We start from the raw sequence: 6,000 nt of genomic DNA on the forward strand, positions 1-6,000 counted from the left end.
GCAGCAGGACAGCTACCTCCGCCTTTGTGCAAGGAGGAACAGGAGGAGCACTGCCAGAGCCCTGCAAAATGACCTCCAGCAGGCCACAAATGTGCATGTGTCTGCACAAACGGTTAGAAACCGACTCCATGAGGATGGTATGAGGGCCCAACGTCCACAGTTGGGGTCGTGCTCACAGCCCAACACCGTGCAGGACGCTTGGCATTTGCCAGAGAACACCAGGATTGGCAAATTCGCCACTGGCGCCCTGTGCTCTTCACAGATGAAAGCAGGTTCACACTGAGCACATGTGACAGACGTGACAGAGTCTGGAGACGCCGTGGAGAGCGATCTGCTGCCTGCAACATCCTTCAGCATGACCGGTTTGGCAGTGGGTCAGTAATGGTGTGGGGTGGCGTTTCTTTGGAGGGCCGCACAGCCCTCCATGTGCTCGCCAGAGGTAGCCTGACTGCCATTAGGTTCCAAGATGAGATCCTCAGACCCCTTGTGAGACCATATGCTGGTGTGGTTGGCCCTGGGTTCCTCCTAATGCAGGACAATGCTAGACCTCATGTGGCTGGAGTGTGTCAGCAGTTCCTGCAAGATGAAGGCATTGAAGCTATGGACTGGCCTGCCCGTTCCCCAGACCTGAATCCAATTGAGCACATCTAGGACATCGTGTCTCGCTCCATCCACCACAGACTGTCCAGGAGTTGGCAGATGCTTTAGTCCAGGTCTGGGAGGCGATCCCTCAGGAGACCATCTGCCACCTCATCTGGAGCATGCCCAGGCGTTGTAGGGAGGTCATACAGGCACGTGGAGGCCACACACAATACTGAGCCTCATTTTGACTTGTTTTAAAGACATTACATCAAAGTTGGATCAGCCTGTAGTGTGTTTTTCCACTTTAATTTTGTGTGTGACTCCAAATCCAGGCCTCCATTGGTTAATAAATTTGATTTCCATTTATTTTTGTGTGATTTTGTTGTCAGCACATTCAACTTTGTACAGGACAAAGAATTCAATGAGGATATTTCATTCATTCAGATCTAGGATGTGTTATTTGAGTGTTCCCTTTATTTTTTTGAGCAGTGTACTTTTACTCAAGTTGAGGTCTAGAGTAAGGACTTCTACTTTTACTGGAGTAATATTTTACCTTGGGTATCTCTACTTTAACTCAAGTATGTGATTTGTGTACTTTGTCCACCTCTGCTGCCTACAGCTAAGCTAGCTACCTAAACAAAATGAATCTGTAGTGAATCAGTGCAGCTTGTTTACCCAAAATTCCAAAAGAGTGCATCATTTAAGAAGGTCAGTCCTGTGTTGATATTTAGTAAATTATCATTTCGCAGGAAACACTAACTTTCGTTCTTCTGGTAAATTGACCCCGACTTTTGCTGAAGTGAGGAAGACCAAGCAGATGGATATTTAGATTGGCAATTTTAGATAAAGTACACTAATGATACCTTGGTGGTGAATTTGAAGGTTCTTCCTTGTTCTGGCGTACTCCTCTGTGTTAGGGTCATGGCCTAACCCTGTCGGTGCACTCATAGACAGCCATGTCCTCTAGTTCTTCTCTCTTCAGCTTCACCAAGCAGTTCTTTAGAAACATTCTGAGACATCTCTTGAATCAGTAGAAGACAGAGGTGGTAGAGCAGCCATATTCAATTAACACCATGAAATAATGAAGTAGAAGTAGATCTGAAGTAAGAGTAGAACTCCAGTGGACACAGTAGCACTAATACATACGGCATGAACCAGCATGTGTTTAGCATGGAGCTTAAAGTATAAATGAGTAAAAAATGGACTTCTTTCCTCACAAGTATAATTGAGCATATATGAAAGTAGTGTTTGAAAATACTCAAAAAATATAAATCTATCCAATTGTACAGGTAACTGAGTAAACTGGTTATAACTGTTCACCTCTGTTAGGAGAATGTAAAGAAGTGAACATGTCTCTGTCAAATCTGTGAAAACACTACTTCTTTACTCTATGCTTTAATGGCAGTTTAAGGGTTGTGTTCCTTGGGCTTTAAAGAAATAACACTGTGGTTTAGGTGTGAATATGGCAGTGTAGCCAGTATTGTGCTGGTTTGTTTCTACCATGTCAACATGCTAGAAATATTAACATAAAATCAATTTGTTAATGACCTGGTTTGTCAACATTACACACACACACACACACTATGTATCCATTGTTGAGCCATGTTTGTTTGTGTACATTATCTATTTCCTCTGAAGTTATTTTGGGACTTTTTACCCAGTGTTTCTTTGAATTGCTCAGTAGCAACAATTTGAGTCAAGTGTCAAGCAAATGAATTATAAAATGTAAGGAATAGTCTTAAAAAGACATTAGTGGAACATACTAAAGGATTGAGTTTCACTAGGGTGGCACTAGAGGGCAGTAAGGAAGTCAGTTCACCTTGAAGATTTTGCTTCTGTAAAATTCAAGCTGCTTTATGGTGCCAGTACAAGACAATAAAGAAGGAAAGCTGGTTTTGTACATTGTGTACAGTAAGCATAATTTCCATTAAAACAATTCATTTCAATAAAGTACAACCTCCTTTTTAAATGTAAATAAAAACAGATTTAAAGTGATGTGCAAGCGCTATATTTAATTGAAAATAGGACAAAAACATCAATGGTCAAAGCTGCTTAAAAACAGGCTTAAAAGGTTCATTTTCTTAAATATACAGAACTTTCAGGAACTGTCTTGTGGCAAAGATGGCATCCTATGACAGTGGCAGGTTTGACAGTAGTAACTAATGACAGTAGTAGTTAAACACAGCTAACATCAGAATCATGAATGTAGGTATGGGCTGTGTTAAAGACTTCCTAAAATCAACAACCATATCCTCTGTTTTCATAACATTCAGATGAAGAAATGACTAATTTCACCATGAAGCAGCGTCATGAACTACAGCTCCATTAGCATAAAAGATTAGACTGTGTGTGTGTGTTGGGGGTAAGTTCCAGGCTCAAAAGCTTGTCAGGCAGTAACTGATTTGCTACAAAAGTTCAGGCAGAATTCAAAAGTTTACTATTTTCTTTGCTGCAAGTAAATCCATATTTTTTAAAAAATGTAAGATAAATGCTGTACGAGTGTAAAATATATCCTATATAATCTTAAACGTACAGACAAACTCAGGTCCTGCTGTTCACCCTCATGTAGACTAAACTAAAATCTTTTCTCACAGATTCCAACTGCAGGACGATCACAGGAATAATCAGCCCAGGTTGATACATGTTCAGATCCAGCACCTTCATAGCCAGTTATAGCACAGTCCTCATTTCCTCCATAATCATTGGGTTCCCCTGTCCACCAGAACCTGAAACACAGAGAATCAGATTGTCTTCACTATTACACCTCTAGACCTTCTTAGAGAGTGAATACAGCATCATAAGCAGAGCTCAGCTCAGTGGTCCTTTACTTAGCGGTCAGTGTTGATTTGTCCACCCATTTCCAGACCCCCTCTGTGTCAACATCCGTCAGACCAATCCAAGCTTCAGAGCTGCCAAATGCTTCACTGATGAACTCCTGACATGGTACAGTATGGAATAATGTGATTAGATAACAGCTAAAGAGGTGTAGTGCACTGTATCTCTCTCTCTCTCTCTCTCTCTCTCACCTGTTCCTTTCTGCTGTTTATGATCACCAGGTCTGCTCCTCTCTCTCTGCAGAACTTTCTGCTCTCACTCCAGCTCTTCTTCTCAGTAGAGATGTAGTAGAAACTGGAAGTGTTCTTTTCTTGCTCTTTTCGTAGAGAAAGTCATGCATTAATAGGTCAGTTCATTTGAAGGGGAACTCGAGTGATTCTTTAGATTTTCTGCTTAATTCAGTCATTAAGATGTTAATACTCTGTCTTTATTTAACGTACAGTCAGAATTAAGACTGCTAGTCTGCTATCACAGCAGTTGCTGTCTGCAGTCTTCAGTCACAGCTATCCCATCTTCCCTGTTGTTCCTCAGTGCTGTCGTGTGGCGCATTTTCAAATATCTGGCTTTTCAGCAGTTTATACATTTCAAAATAGCATGAAACATTCAGGGAGTCATTAGTTGTTGCTCTTTCTTAAGAGACGATTAAAGCATCTTTAAATAAATGTGCTTTAATGTCGTTGCTGCAGACTTCAGAGTCACCAAGTGTCTCTAATGTGACAGCACAACAGTGTTTGTTAGTCTTAGCTCACCTGATGACATATTTGCATAAAAATGGAAAAATGGCTTTGACGCGTGGTCATTTAGAGGGGATTTATCAGTCTACAGTTTCTCCAGCAGGGGGTGCTGTTTGCACAAAAGTGTCTCCTTAAATAGAGAAGAAACAGCCACAAATATTTCAAAAAGATGGTGACACTCAGTGTTACATTATTTATGTGATTTTAATTTAATGGGGCACTTTATTGTTTAACACGTTTTTAAGTATCATATCAATATTTCGATTTTTCCCAGGCCTAGAATATAGTAATAGAGAGTTGAGTCATAGTTGAGTGGCACCCAGAGAGGCTGAGCAGTGCACACCTGCTGTTGTGAGTGTCTTTATATAAAAACAACAATTTTCAGTTTTTAGGCTCTGTTTGCCTTGTGATTCCTGTATAATGTGTCCACATCAGTCGGGAGGGTGCTCCCATATATCTTACTGCATTATATTGATTTTATGGATTTTATCTTGATCTTACGGCCCCCAGTCATGAGCTACTAAGAGTAGTTCTAGTAGTTCTAGTTTCCTTCTGATCACTAACTTGAGCTTTATTTACTCACCTAATTCTGCCAAATTCTTCTGAAGTGTTTCTTTTTCTTTCTGTAATTGGCCCATCTCATTTGTCATGTTCTCATTATTGGTCTGTATCTGGTCTCTCTCTGTAGTCAGGTTGATGAACTTGATACACAGCACTGTGATGGCAGTCAGCAGGAGAACACACAGCAGCCCCAGACACACTGCAGTCAGTCTGCAGTATCTTCTTTCTACCGTATTGACTCTGGAAACTAGAAAGATACACAATAATATTCACCAATTCAGTGTATTCACTTTACCTAAATGCATGACATTTCTGTGATAGATACTAGAATGTAACTGCTGCACCATTTAAGGTGGAACCAAAAATATTTAAACAACTCGTTGGCAAACAAGTAGGAAACCAGCTTCAGCCTCATTTGCCATTCTTGGTATTGGCCATCTCTGAATGGTGGAGATGCAAGAATAAACTCTCTCATCAGTAGCTGGTGGTAAAGTATCTCCAGCTCTAATACAAGAAACAATAAACAATTAAAATGAACGTTTCTGGCTCCATCTTTAAAGAACTTTAAAATAACTTAACAGGAGTGGTGTTCAAGGTGCAACGGTAAGGGCGGGGACAGCGGTGCTGTGAAACAGAAGATCCACGACAATGAGACTTCCTGTCAATTCTGTGGGAAAAGGCATGAAAGAAATAAGAAAAAATGTCCAGCGTTTGGACATTTCCAGAGGAAGCTAATGCAGGCACTTGAGGGCCTGCCAGGTATCTACATCATTGCTGATGATGTTCTCATTACAGGAGAGGGAGAAACTGTGGAAAGTGCAACCAAAGACCATGATGAGAAACTGAGACACTTTTTGAACAGATGTCAAAAACAAAATATCAAACTCAATGCAGACAAGTTCAAACTGAGAAAAGAGGAAGTTCCTTATATTGGTCATTTGCTGACATCAGAAGGACTGAAAATAGACTCAGAAAAGGTGCGAGCGGTCACCAAAATGCCAAGGCCAACGGATGTAAAAGCAGTTCAACGCCTTGTAGGTATGGTGAATTATCTGTCCAAGTTTTATGCTCACCTATCAGATGATTGTGAGATACTGAGACAACTCACTCACAAAGACAGCGTATGGGACTGGGCTCCGATGCATGAGAAAGCATTTGTGAGGCTAAAGACTAATATAGCCAAGACTCCAGTTTTGAGATACTACAGCCCTAAAGAGGAATTGACACTGCAATGTGATACATCAGAAGCAGGATTAGGAGCTGCTTTGACTCAAAATGGTAAGCCAGT

At 41.0% G+C, this 6,000-nt stretch overlaps 1 long non-coding RNA gene across 1 annotated transcript; it reads right to left on the reverse strand.

Annotated features, from left to right (window-relative positions):
* Positions 1 to 3,276: 3,276 nt before the first annotated feature.
* Positions 3,277 to 3,704, reverse strand: LOC119262016. Its single transcript, XR_005129358.1, has 3 exons — positions 3,609 to 3,704; positions 3,411 to 3,517; positions 3,277 to 3,308 (listed from the first exon to the last, which is right to left on the reverse strand). It is a non-coding gene; the product is annotated as an uncharacterized LOC119262016 (long non-coding RNA).
* Positions 3,705 to 6,000: the final 2,296 nt, after the last annotated feature.

This window comes from Pygocentrus nattereri, chromosome 22 (genome assembly GCF_015220715.1).
Source record: "Pygocentrus nattereri isolate fPygNat1 chromosome 22, fPygNat1.pri, whole genome shotgun sequence".
NCBI lineage: Eukaryota > Metazoa > Chordata > Actinopteri > Characiformes > Serrasalmidae > Pygocentrus > Pygocentrus nattereri.